Consider the following 15,323-nt stretch of genomic DNA (forward strand, 5'->3'; position numbering starts at 1 on the left):
TATAAATACACTATCTTGAACATGTGCAGCACTTTACCATTACCCTATAAATACACCATCCTGCACATGTGCAACACTTTACCATTACCATATACTTATACGAAGTGTTGTGTATTGAATATTCATACGGATCTACTCGGGTTCATTCGTATTTACAATCTGATTGGTTATATACGAATATGCAAGTTACATATTCACACGAATCCAGGTTTTCATTCACAGATCTACATTTTGTTTGTTGCATTGAATCAGTTTGTGACAGATCTACATCGGTTCGCAAGTGATTGTGTTACTGTGCTGTCTGTTTGCATAATCACTGACCAAGATCAAGTACATTGTTACATAAGCACGAACCCAAATCTGTTAGAATCAGTTCATTTGCATTTTAGTTCATTCGCAGAAACAAAACTTTCATCTGCTGGAATCAATTCAGTCCATTCGATGGAATCAGTTTATTCACAGAAATTGGTTTATTCACTGTTCAAGTACATCCGCCGCATAGATTACACCATCCGCAGTATATCTGTCCAGTCGCTGAACCTTCCATTGGCATAAGTTAAATCAATCTGCAGATTTTAACTATATATGCAGAATTAACGGATCGAATTTAACGGGTCTGGATTAAATTGTTTATCCGTTGCATTAACGTTCATTCGCAGTATTGCTCGTCTGCTTATTAGGAATAAGTACATCCGTAGATTAGACTTCATCGGCTCAGATTTAAGTTCATTCGCTCAAAGTTAGGATTTTGTTTAAGCTGGTTCATTCACTGAAAAACAAGTATATTCGCTGCTGATTCATTCACTGAAAATCTGTCCATTCACAAAACTGTCCATTTGCTCAAACCTGATGTCCATCCGCTGAAATATTATGCATCCGCTGAAAATTTGCTCATGCACATGTGCAGCACTTTACCATTACCCTATAACTACACCATATTGCACATGTGCATCACTTTACCATTACCCTATAAATACACCATCCTGCACATGTGCAACACTTTACCATTACCATATAGCCATCACCAATAATCTACATCATGCACATGTCAACACGTTACCATTACCCTATCATCATCAACAATAATTTGTTCACAATATCAGTACATAATCATGCACATGTGCATCACGTCACCATTACCCTATAATCATCACCAATAATATGTTTATCATTTATACAACATTCTTGCACATAACATTTACCTTATTAAATATCACTTTTTCACCATTTCATTATTCACTTTTTGACATTCTTTTTATATTCAGGAACATTCATACACAATGAAGCTGCTACCATTGCTACTAGAATTACGGACAGATGAAACAGATTCTTGTTTCGATGATGCTAATGATATTGATGAAGGTGATGATGATAATGATACTGATGAAGATACTTACGATGACCCTACATATATAAATGTACATGAACAACCCCTTATACGTTCATCCAGACGTCATAATGCAACCAACCATCCTAAATTTGATTAAGTTCGTCGTCAAATATCGATCATTTTGTTTTTATTGTTTGTTTTACGTTTAGTCTGAACTGTTTACATTCAAGTTGAAACACTCGTCTACGTTGAACTTGTTTACATTTAATTTGAAACGCCTGCGTTCAATTTGATTATGTTGAATTATTGTTTACATTTAATTTAACCTGTTTACATTCAATTTGACCTATATGTTTAAGTTGAACTACTCGATTAAACATCATTTAAACTATGTATTCTGATATTACGATTACAAATTTCCGATGTTTATGATTGAATGGATGATGCTGTTTTATCACTCAATTATTAAACAAAATCGTATGTACTTTAATTCCTGAACACCTAACATGTATTATTATTCTAAATAATGCAATTGTGCCTATGACATACCACTTTAACATAACCTATACCAGTTCATTTCCATATACATTACCATCTGTGGATATATTACTAACATGCATACCAATTTCAAATTATGCACATGTGCATATAAAAACCTCTCTAACATACCAAATGTATAAACATATTATACATATGTATACATTTTCAAATTATGAACGTGTGCATTCAATAACCTTCATAAAATACCAAACAACCTATTACATCATCATCCACATTACCATCCATGGATATACTACCAACGTGTATACCAATTTCAAATTATGCACATGTGCATCCAAAAACTTTCATACCATACCAAACACGTAAATAAATTACCAATATGTATACATTTTCAAATTATGCACATGTGCATTCAATAACTCTCATACGATACCAAACAACATAGTACATCATCAACTGACCAATATAACTAAACCATCAACCACCATCTAAAATTAACCAAAACTATGCATATGTGCATACATCATCTTTCAAAACGCAAACTTGTTTGTATCACAATACCACTCAATATCACTGTCAATGCCAACAAAACAAAAACAAGAAATATTGTTTCCACCAACCACCTACCTACAACACTCCTAGTGATTACTCAAATACTCCTTTTTTATCTTCTTCCCATTTGTTCAACCTCCTCCAATACTCCTCCTGCTTTGTTGATTCTTTCTCTAACCTTTTTCCTAGATTCTTCATCTGTCAGCCTGTGTATGGTATCCTTTGCCAAATTTATAACACGTGTCAACAAAAAAAAAACAGAAACACACGTTATATAATTTTCATACATAATTTTGCACATGTGCAGATTCAACTTTATATTAACACAACTTTACAACACATACCATCAACGCTGCTGTCCACCATATCGTCATTATTCTCATGTCTCCTCTTTAATGTTGATTTTTCAACCTTCTTTTTCTTGACCACATACATTTCACTATCATCTTTGCCCAATGTTTCATTATTCTTCCGCTTACTTGTCCTCTTTTGTATATATTTTCCTGTATCTACATCTGCATATTTACTTGCCTTCCTTGTATGTCTTTTCCTATATCTACATCTGCATATGGTATAAAATATTTGTTTAAATGAATGGCAACATCATTTAACATAAAAACTAAAAAATAATGAACATGTGCATCCCTGCCCAATCGCATCAAATACACATGTGCATAATCTATACATCACACCAAAATACAACTAAATACCTTATTCAATGTTACTGCATCAACAGTAACCGAACCAAACACTCAAACACATTGTATTAACATAACTTCTAATAAGACAATAAAACACACAACGTAACCGAACCTGACCAGCCATTGCTCAGCTTCATACACACCTTTCCTATGAGCCAAATCATCCCAACCTGTACCTTCATACCTAATAACAATAACATAAATAAAACTCCTAAACTTAACTTCCACAAATGAATAACTTTCAACTTAGGCAGTGTTCGTTCTCACGCAATTGAATGTATTATGAACGGAATGTTGGAATGGATTCTGAATGGAATGTTGGAATAAACTCCCAACTGCATCATCGAATATTAATCAACATTTTTTACCTCTTTGTTTAACCGTTGCGTAATCATCTTCCATTGCATCCGACCATTTTTTGACCCTTCATCCCTTGATTTCAAAACGTAAGTTACCTTCTTTGAATTTTTTCCGTTATCGATCTACGATAATAAACAAAACAAAAAAAAAACATAGGATTAACAAACATACAATCTCAACGAATATGTTGTGCATTAACATTAACTTTATCATTACTATATACACTATGCACATGTGCATCAACATAAATTACATTGTTAACATATTCTGGCAAGCTACGCACATGTGCATAACTATGCACATGTACAACAACATGAATGACCTTATTAACATATTCTGGCAAATTATGCACATGTGCCTAACTGCACGTTTGCATCCATATGATTGACCTAATTGAAATAATCTGGCAAAATATGCATTTGTGTATAACTATGCACATGTGCATTAACATGATTGAGCTTATCAACAGGTTTGCATCGATAAAAAACAATATACAAAACAAAAGTTATTTTTTTCGATTTTTTACCTCTTTGTTTAACTGTCGCGTGATCATCTTCCATTGCATGTCGCATAAGCATCTTCCATTGCATCCGACATTTTTTTGACCCTTCATCCATTGACTTCAAAACAAAAGTTACTTTCTTCGATTTTTTCCTATTGTTGATATACAATAATATACAAAAAAAAATAATAAAATAATAAAAATTAAGATCATTAAACATAAATTATCAATAAATATGTGCATTAACGTTAACTTTATCATCACCATATACACTATGTACATGGAAAGAAAGTTGATGACTTTCAGGTTGTGGGTGCAAAGAAGAAGAAAGCTACTAACCAAGGTCTGCATATTCATATGAAAAATCAGAAGCCTAAGGTAGTGTACAGGCCGGTTGTAAACCCTAAACCAATTTCGGCCGTGAGGAAGCCAATGAACAATCAGGTATCAACGTCAAACCCCTTTGATGTCCTTAAGGATGATGATGGTGGTCAGGGAGGTAGTACTGTGGGTCGTATAGAGAAGAAGGCCAAGCAGTTTAATGAAAAGCTAGATTCAGATGAGGAGGAGGTTGAGGAAGTCTACAATGAAACTAATGAATTTATGACTTCGGGAATACATCCTTCATCTTCTAGAGCTCGGGCAAGCAACTCATCCACAAAGGGCTCCAATGGCTAGACATGTTATGATTCGAGTCAAGGGTTTGCCGGTTTGTGGCAACTTCATATTTGACGATGGAGGATGAGTCGTTATTGTTGATTTCGTGTGTTGGTTTTGCCTACTTTGTTTTCATGATGTATTGTAGGCTAGGTTATGGGTTGTCTTAGTTCTTTGGTTTTTATTTTGCTTACATATACGGGGCATGTCCTGTATATGAATTAGTGTGGAACTCATCCTCACTACTTGTACTTTATTGGTTTTTGTTTTAATAGAATCACCGGGCTAACCCTTTACCCAAAAAAACAACATATACATCAACCTTATCATCACTACATTAACTATGCACATGTGCATCAACATAAACGACCTTGTTAACAATCTATGCATCAGCTTTATCATCACCATATTAATTATGCACATGTGCATAACTATGTGCACATGTGCATTAACATGACTGATAGTATCAACAGGTAATGTTTGATTCAATAGAATAACATAACCATTATCAACTCAAATTCTGTAGTACCACCAAATATAATTAAAATTATTCAGTAACAAAACCTACATACAAAAAAAAACACACATACCTACCACATTACAAGTCGGTGTATCACAACAATTACCCCGAATCCCTAAAACAACATATACATCAAACCATTTTCGCTAACGCAGGTATGAAACTACGATTTAATCGTCATATTAACATATAAAGGATCTGAATCGACAATTAATCATCATGTTAACATATGAAAGTGCAAAAACAAATTGTATAAACTTACAAATTCACAGAACTGTGTAGCATCATGTTACGATGAATCCATTTGATGTTTGTTCTTCAGTTTCTCCTTATTTGTGCCAGTTTCTCCTTATTTGTGCCGAAATCTTCAATGATTCTGTTATTATTGCCCTAATTTCGGATATATGATGAATATATGATGGATGATTCTTTTCTTATAGCCCTAATTTGAATATACGATGGATACATGATGAATTATACGATCGATACGACGAATTTTGGGGGATTTGGAGTGTGAATTATAAGATCGATATGACGAATTTTGGGGGATTTGGAGTGTGACGTGAATTGAGATGATGAATTGTGTAGAAACTGATGGATCTGGACATGAAGTGAATAAAAAAGATGATTTAATTGTTGTTTGAAGTCCATAAAAAGGAGGAGTGGCAGCTGTTTTGAATTTTATTATGTATTTACAAAATTGCCCCTGGTCACATTGGTTCTCGCGGTTCTCGCAATAAGGGTGGTTCTCGCATGAACCCTACCCTATATATATATATATATATATATATATATATATATATATATATAGAAAAAGTATATCGTACATTACGGCTTAACGTACTTCACGTACAACAACGTGCGTGATTTGTTCTATAACATGCGTGATTAATGTTTTCAATATGCGTGATTATTGTGTTTCAACATGCGTGATTTTGGATTTTTGAATTATAACGTGCGTGATTTTAAAATGAACGTGCGTAATTACATGTCGTACGTGATATACGTTAAGCCGTAATGTACGTTAACCTTCCCTCTATATATATATATATATACACACACTCGTAGTTTCCTATTATATTTCTAAGAGAATATATTTAAAGTACCTTAACAGTTTAGATATTAGTTAACACGAAATTTATTTATTACACTTATTTATTTAACTGTTTCGAATATATGAGTTGAGATCTTGTACAAAAAGTGCTAAATGTAAAAACCGTAAAAAAAATCTAGGCCATTGATAATTTAAACTAAGGGTTGATATTGATTACAAGTAAAACTCCTATAATTAATAATTAATACTATTAAGTTAGGGGCATTTTAGTCATTTAGCCATTTCCCATTAAATACTAATTTTACCAAGTTTTTTAAGCTAAAATAACTTTTGTATACTTCATTATTTAAAAAAAAAATATGCCATAAAATCAAGTATTTTTTAATCTTTAATATGAGTAGCATATTGTTATAATTTTTTTATTAATAAAAATCAAGTATTTTTTTATCTTTAAAAAAGTTAAAAAAAGGTTTTTTTTTTTTTAATTGTGATAGTTATGTAGTTAAAATGTGCTAATATGAAAAATGTATTGTGTTGATTTTAAATCTATACGTAAGTTCTTATTTTGTTGTGTAATTCTTATGTGTTGCTATTTTTTTTTCTTTTGTGTTGTTATTGAGAGCCTATTTGGAATAAACTTGTTTTCTACTAGTTATGTAATACAAAGCAGAAACATATCACTGACTTACCATCAGCACTTACCATTTACAATACCCGTAGAATACCTTATTGTTCTATTTCTAAAAGAAGTGCAAAAACCAATAATTTTCAAATCTAAAAGTAACCAGTCGCCCAACAATGAGGTATATTCCACTATACCGTGTGAATTATTCCAGTATTCCGTTATGCTCCTAAAAACCTAACACAAAAACAAAAAACGAACTGGTCCATCCAAAACCCTAACAGAGCACATGACAAATACTCTAAACCAAGAAAATCACGCATAGACTTCTTAAAACCAGCCTCAAACATTGCAATACCAATCAAAAGGTTAGCTTTACTTCCGATTCCTCACATAACGCATGTGACTGGGAGACACGATAAGGAGTGTGGCAGGTCCAAAGGCGGGATGGGTGGGGTCACAGATAGCTTCTTCTCTTGGAACTTTCATTCACATGAGTACATGCCAGCTAGAAGCAGAAAAAAACGTAAAGTTTAGCTACTTTTACTTCTAATATAAAGTAAACAGTGTGTAAATTCAAATGTCTTTAATTTTTGTAAAGTTACAGCCTTCCTGATTGTCAATTGAACTCAACTATACCGAACTATTACACCAATTTAGCTCGAAAATGTTAAATAATACATAAATCAAGACCATCATACCAAACTGAATGTAAATGGAAGATTGTTTACGTTCCTAGCAGCAATGACAAATACAAAAAAAAAATTGTAGGAGGGGCACAATAAGGTCCGACTAAAAATAAGTTGGACAAAAAAATATGATTAAAGTAACTTAGTTCATTAAATATTTTAATATAATATAAAAATATATCAAAATGATGTGCCATTTTGGAGACATCTTCTTGGGCCATTAATAAAAAAATTGGTGCTAAAAGGTGGGATGTGGGAACTTTATGAAGCATCTTCTTGGGTTTTCTAAATGGTGTCATTCAAAATAATTGCTAGTTGCTAAAACTAAAGATAAAGGCACCTTGGGCCAGATGTACGGTGGGTATAGGCCCACCCTACAAAAGGTGTAGATCCGCTAATGTGGCTATCGGAGGCGACTAAGCCAACTTGAGTTCATAGATCAATTGCAGAATCTAACCAGAAGTTAGCAAGGCCCACAATCTCTTCCAGGAATAGTTTATCAAAATTTTAAATTGTAATCTTTTAAACCTTAACACGGTCCACATGTTGATGTCAACTAATAAGGCCTGCTTATTAATAAATGTGGAACTTCATCCGGTTTATGAATGAGTCGAAAGGAGCTCAATGTGTATTTTAATGCATAAAACCCCTACATCATATTTCTTTTGAAAAAAGTATACTATTGTTGAGGCTTATACCCCAATTTGGTGAGTTGGTGAGTTGTAATCAAATTGTAAAAACTGTTAAACAGGTTGTAACACATGGGTTAAATAGGTTGTCGGGTCAGGCTTATAAAAAGGTTTTAAAGGTCAACCTGGGTACGACCCGTTTAAAAAATGGGTCAAATGGGTTTAAACATGACAACTTGAGCAAGACCAGTTTAGTAAACGAGTTAGATATGACAGCCCAAACCCCTACTATTTTTGTGTCGCATTTCTTATCGTGTCAGAATCACCACCCTATAAACGATTATGTATAAACGTACCCTAAACAAGGCTTCAAGCTTGTTCCTAACGAGAATGTATTCGTGTTTCACTTGCTGCAGACACCACAAACACCTGCAGCCACCACATGCCATCAAAATTATAATTCAGCTATTGATAGTATTAGATATTTGATTCTTTGACTTTGAAGGTCAAACAAACAACTTTTAATTCTAGGATTGATACCGACACATTTAACTTTGGAGAGAAATTCGGTATTTGCGTATAAGAACTAATATCAGTAAGAAAAGAATCGGTGTTAAAAATTTATAAAGAATACATAATAATTACGTATTTGACTATATAAATTTATCAAATGGTGACTGATTTCAGAAAATTTGGCTTCTATAATCTAACAGAGAAACAATCATCAAATAGTTACTCATCCATCAAGGTTTTTCTCCTCACAGCAGTTTCTGAAGTGAATACTGCGCCCCTATGCTGTTATGACAAATTGCCCAAAAAAATTTAAATCATAATAAATAAATAAATCTTATTTGTTTAAAATGATAATGAAGAAACACTATTTTATGGGCATAATACCTGGAACTGCTACCCTTGAACTGATGAACATGAGAATCAACCTGCTTATAATCCACAATCTTCTGTTGACTTTTTTGGTCAAAAGAAAGATCATGATAGGAAACAGATCATGAGCATCTAGCATGCCTTGAGAAAAGGTCTCTGATCGGTTATAAAAAACAAACTTATAGAGCAGTTGCAAAATTGTTAAGAAGCTTTTTGGAGTCTTCAAAAAAAGGGACACCAGTTCAGCCACAAAGTCCGGGTTGCTCTCGTCTTGCAGTTTCTGAAGTTGTGTGAATTGATCATCAAGATATCCCTAAAAAAGTTCAGAAGAATTTAAAATTCCCATTTTCCCGTATGAAACTCAAAGAAATAAAAAATAAATAAAATTATGACTTTCTCACACAATTATTTATTTTAAAAGATGTTAAAAAGTTACAAACCTCACATACAGAGATGTTGTGTACTCGATAAACTGCCCTTGCAATTGAGAGACTGCGGCCATGGTTTCTTGCTTTTCTGAAGAACGTTTCACTTAGCGTTCTTGATGTGAAAGCTTATCTGCAAAATTAGCAATATTGTTGGTCCAGCTGATATATATATGTGCGTGCGCACGCGCATGGGCTTGCATAAATGATACATACATTTATATATGTGTACAAAAAAGGCAAGAAGGTGCAAACTTAATGATTTAAAGAAACATAAACTATTATTAACTTACCGAAATGAGAGAATAATATATTGATTCATTTATTGGTTTTTTTAGTAGAATTTTTCCAGAAGATGCTTTTTAAGCCAAAAGTGACACAAGAACTTACATTCTGCAATTTCTTTGTATCTCATTCCCACCATTAATTATATGGCGTTTAACATCTTGCATAATTCTATGATTCCAAACATTTAAATAATGTCATAGTTATGCAAATTCATCAAGTATGCTAGTGACACTCTTGATTAATTGAGCAAATTTTAAGATCCAAAAGCCTGTGATTTTTGTTTGCGAAAAGAGAAATATCATAATGGTTGACACTATAAACAGAAAGAAACCACACCCTACTTTTCACCTTCAAAAAACCGACAATAACATTATTGAAGATATGTTTAGATATTATTGTTTTGTAGTGGTGAGCATGGCCTAATTCAGTTCTAACTAAACCTCTAACCGATGTTTTGGTCTGCGTCAATTCAAACCATTATACAAACTAATGAATGTAAAGACAACAAATTATATTAATGTTACTTTCCGCTGTGCGATTTTGTTAACAATCTGGTTAATTGTCTAGGCCCCCTGGCCAGGGTGTGACAGATTTCAGTTAGTAAATTCAATCAATTGTTGGTCATATAAAACCCAAAAAAAAAAGTCTATTAATTTATAAAGGAGCATTTTCATACAACTAATATTTTATTTATAGAAAAATTGTAACAAAACTTTCTTCATGTATAATATAATACTTACAAAACGAAAAATATAAACCATGGTTTCTAAAAGCGGTTTTTGCTTCACTTTCTCTCCATATTGATTCTCCAATTCAGGACTAAAGCCTTCAACTGGCAATGAACCATCAGCATGCCATTTGAATGCAACAAACAGAATTGTCAACAACAGTTATACCAGGGGAACAAATTAACAAAAAACAAAACCTAGACATATAATCATATGAAAAAAGGGAAAGACAAGAGACACAAAAGAATCAAAATTCACATACCTTGAACGATTTTAGGGTCTTGTAATCAAATCTACAAAAGCCAATAAACACTCCATACAAAAAAAAAAAAAAAAATCAAAGCACCTAGGGTTAGGGGTTACCTGTTTCTGAATCTTCGTGGGTGGATCTCAAATCAACTTTAATCTTCGTTTTCACCTTGCGGTTCTGACATTGAGCCCTAGATTTTTTGAACCATCTATCCATCTCACAAGATCTGGTCGATTGAGGTAAATATCGAAAAACAGGCTAGATGGGAGATGAGATTCATCGCCATTGATGGAAGCATTAAGAATCGAACATTAGGTTATAGGGGAGATGGGAACTGACGAGTACCGAAAGGTCGCATTGAACCATGGCAATTGATGTTCAAGAACCGCAATGAGTTGTGGCAGGGGTGAAATCCCTAAATTGGCACCAAGGTGTCTTAAAATTATGTGCTACTTCCTAATATACCCCTCTAAAATGGCTTGTATTGTGTTGTACGCTGTAAAATTCATACATATCGTAAAATTACAATTTTGTTCATCACATTTTCTTTATACAGTACTAGTGGGAATGCCCGTACGTTGCAGCGGGTGTCCCGTCTAATATTAGAGTCAATTATGGTTTCCTGTGTAATAACTTGTCATGTTTAATGAGTCTCATAATTAAAATATGCCACATCAAGTTAAGCCAGGCTTAAGAATATACCAAATAAACAACTCAAGTTAAATAAAAAAGAAAAGTAACTGTATTCAAATTATCACATAAAAGAGAAAACCTTATGATGAAGTTCATCATATCTTTACCTTATAAATATTGTTGCCATAGACCAAATCACTTTCTTAAAGAAAGTGAGAAGCTAAGAGTATGGTGGGGTGGAATATGACAAGAAAATAAATAGAAAGAGAATTGTTTTATATGGGTCAATGAATTAAATGAGTGGATCAAGTGTTATACCAATTGGATCCGTCAATCCCTGTATGGATCAGATCTAGATCAAGACCCAATCCTAACATGCCTAATCTACATAACATAACTATGACTCATCATGTAGCAATGGTTTGTCTAACTTGACATCAGCTCAAGATCCCACAAACAACCTTTCACAAAAAAACAAAATACAACTCTACCGAGCAGTTGATAGATCTAAAATTTTAAAGGGCGAGTTTGGAGACCCCATTCTTCTCTTCCTCAACCATTCTACGATGATGAAAGACAACTCAAGGGGCTGAGAAGCGTTGAGCCTTGGGGTCACAATGGGTGTGGTAAGGCGAGCTTACATCATCAAAAGTCATGGGGTGTGATCCACCAACACATTCTGTCATATTCTGTTATGTAACCTCCAAAGGAATCCATCCTGGATAGCTTCTTTCTTGCTCATGAACATCAAAGAAAGCTCGCACATACGCCTACAAATTTTAGTATTCCAAATTGGTTGGTTAACATACTATATTTAACATACATTTTTTAACAAGCGAGGATATTATTATGTAAAAACCAAGCAACACATACCAAGTTACTAAGGGAGACAACACAAATTGTGACAAGAGAATTGATCAAAATAAGATGTGAACTTTGCGAAGAAACAGTCCCATTCTGTAACATCTTTTAGCATATATGATCACATGAAAGTGAAGTGCAACTGCACGTTGTGGTGGAAGTTTTGTTACAGTAGTATTATCAAAATTAATTGTCATTTAAACTGAATTACTTTTTGATTCAACAGGTCAAAATCTTCAAGAAAAAAGAGTAATAATTACTCTCAGTTTCTTGTAGGGGTGCTAAATGGGTCGTGTTCGTGAGTTGACGGGTTCAACCCGACCCAAACCCAACCTGAACCCGAAAATCGTGTTATACATATGAACCCGAACAAGACCTGAAGTTCTGTGGGTTGACCCAAACATGACCCGTTCAACCAGAGTTTTTTAATTTTTTTCCTGAAATTAAAATTAAAATTTACTTAAAAACACAAATGTATATAACACAATTATATTAAATTATAAAATCATATGCTAATTTCTCTTTTGAAGTTATAATTATGGCATAAAATACACCCCCCATTTAATTTATAACATAAAATAAGTTGTAAAAAAAATAATATAATATAAATGTGTTAAACGGGTCAACCCGACAACCTGATCGGGTTGACCCGAATCTGACCCGTTAACCTAAACGGGTTCGCCGGTTCAACCTGAAACGGACCGAAACCTATCTAGACTAAACCTAAACCCGCGAATTTCGTGTTGTGTTCGTGTCGTATTTTCGGGTCGTGTCCGAAATTCACACCCCTAGTTTCTTGTCTTAAAAACAAATAAACTAAAAACTTACAATTTTAGGGAAAACGTTGTGAAGTCAATGGCTTTTGCCATCGCTGGTGATATCATTCGAAGACACGGTTCAAAATTATAACTGATGGTTACTTAAGCGGCTGCCAGTGGTTGGAGAGCTTTAAGTGGATTCATAATGACACCATCTATAAGCCCATATTCTTTACTTTCTTTGGCACTCATGAAGTAATTGCGGTCCGTGTCTTGGTTAATTCGGTCAATACTTTGACCCGTGTCGTATGCCAGATACCCATTCAAATTCGTCTTGTGATGCCAACATTTCATTAGCCTACAAGAATAATGCCGTCATTAGTTACCACCAAATATAGTAATTTCATTAGACATCTTGTGTTAAGTTTTTAAAATCGGACAAAAGAAGACATACCTGAATATACAAATCAGTTTGTCCACCTTGTGCAGGTTGATGAATCATTATCCTTGAATTTGGAAGACTATATCTTTTTCCTACATTTTGTATAATACGGAGTATTTCACTAACTGAAATCCTAAAGTAAGTAAAGCGAAAGTAAATTAATACCTTTTGTGCGGGCACCAAGCAGGAAAGTACCCATACTGTAAAATAAACGAGTCAAAATATAATTTTTATTGATAAAACAGAAATTTACAAGTATTACGTAACGTTATAATAAATATAAATTGATTACCTTGCAGCAAGTCCGACGCATACAGTGGAAACATCGGGGCGGATATGCTTCATGGTGTCAAAAATGGCCATACCTAAAGAATCGCATAAATAAACAACAAAATTCATATTCAACAATCACAAAAAAAAAATACGAAGAGAGCAAAATACCAGCAGTGACCGACCCTCCAGGAGAGTTTACATACATCACAATATCCTGTCAATAATATTAAAAACGGTGACAGTAGCATGTAGTGAGCAGTCGTTAGAGGAATAACTAACTTTTGATCAGTTAAGTAATGGATCTGATCAAACCTTGTTAGGATCAACAGCATCAAGATATAGAAGCTGAGCAACGATAATGTTTGCCATATCATCATCAACCGCACCACCACAACGTATGATTCTCTATAAACACAGCCAAACACGCGCATAATTACTATAAATAGATTAAACAAAGTTCACCAGCACAAAGAAGGTACCCACGTATTGAAAGAGTTGACTGATAACACTTTAGAACCGCTCTTGCATCATCGGAGGTGGCCCTTGACCTTGTGCATATGTCGGGAAGTAGGGTGATGATGGAACTTGTACATCCTCCCTACGTATTAGAAATTATTCAACAATTACAATAAATAAATAGATTGATAATAATAACGAAACAGAAGCACAGAACCCTACCTAATGGACCATATTCCCTGTCTTGAATTCTTGTCTAGTGACGGATAATCACCGGAATATACAGCTTTCACCGAAGAAGTCCTAACGATTTTCTGATTGCTTCTCAATTTACTAACATTCCTGCAAACAATAATGCTCACACAATTAAAATCTCACACTCGTGTCAGATAAATGAATTTCCCAACTGAACCTTTAGGGAAAACTTTACAGGGTTGTAATTCGACCGGCTTTGTTATATGGAACATAATGTTGAGCCATCGAGAAGACGCAGAAAAAAAAAACGACGCAAAGGCCATGAGGAAATTATAAACCAAGAATCGATTAGGGGTATCAACTGGTTAAAGTTGATGGATTTGATTCTTACCAGATGCTTTCAAGGCCATGAGAATCTGGGGTTGAAGGGGTAGAGTTGAGTTGCCGACGCGTGTACGATTTCGCGATTTCGGGTCCGGTAATGTTGATGCCGTTTTTAACTGATGAGAGGATGAATTGAATGTGTGCCTGATCTTCCATTGCCCACTTCTTAACAGGGTAATTGAGAGGATGAATTGAAGAAGGTGAGACCCTTCCTTTGGCCGCCTCCAATTCTATTGATGAAGATTAATTTAGGGTTCTTTAATTCCATGTGAAATTCCAAATTTAACCCTCCTTGCAACTTAAATAGCTTTAAGCACCTTGTACATGTTGCTTTAAAATTGATACGCGTGGCAAAATTACCATCTTGTACATCACTTCTCCTTTTTATAATAGTATAGATTATAGATACTCGTAGTTTCCTATTATATTTCTAATAGAATAAACTAGTTATTTTCCGCCCGTGCGTTGCTGCGGGACCCAATGACTACAAAAGGCGTGTAAGCAACGGCAAACAGATACCGAATATCAAAACATAAATAAAATGAGGTGTTAAGAATAGTCACTCCGTCATAAAAACGATTTTAAATAACCTAATATATAATAATAGGACCCACACGTCCTACACGTTGGA

At 34.1% G+C, this 15,323-nt stretch overlaps 1 long non-coding RNA gene and 1 pseudogene across 5 annotated transcripts; both read right to left on the reverse strand.

The window, feature by feature from the left end:
* Positions 1-6,890: 6,890 nt before the first annotated feature.
* On the reverse strand, positions 6,891-11,127 carry LOC110944620. 5 transcript variants are annotated; one of them, XR_004893200.1, is made up of 6 exons: positions 10,804-11,127; positions 10,703-10,733; positions 10,453-10,544; positions 9,440-9,557; positions 8,474-9,312; positions 6,891-7,307 (listed from the first exon to the last, which is right to left on the reverse strand). It is a non-coding gene; the product is annotated as an uncharacterized LOC110944620 (long non-coding RNA). The 5 variants fall into 5 exon arrangements; XR_004893201.1 differs by lacking the exon at positions 10,703-10,733; XR_004893203.1 differs by lacking the exon at positions 10,453-10,544.
* A 608-nt stretch (positions 11,128-11,735) lies between these two features.
* Positions 11,736-14,916, reverse strand: LOC110944611 (annotated as a pseudogene).
* Positions 14,917-15,323: the final 407 nt, after the last annotated feature.

The sequence above is a fragment of the Helianthus annuus genome, chromosome 1 (assembly GCF_002127325.2).
Source record: "Helianthus annuus cultivar XRQ/B chromosome 1, HanXRQr2.0-SUNRISE, whole genome shotgun sequence".
Classification (NCBI taxonomy): domain Eukaryota; kingdom Viridiplantae; phylum Streptophyta; class Magnoliopsida; order Asterales; family Asteraceae; genus Helianthus; species Helianthus annuus.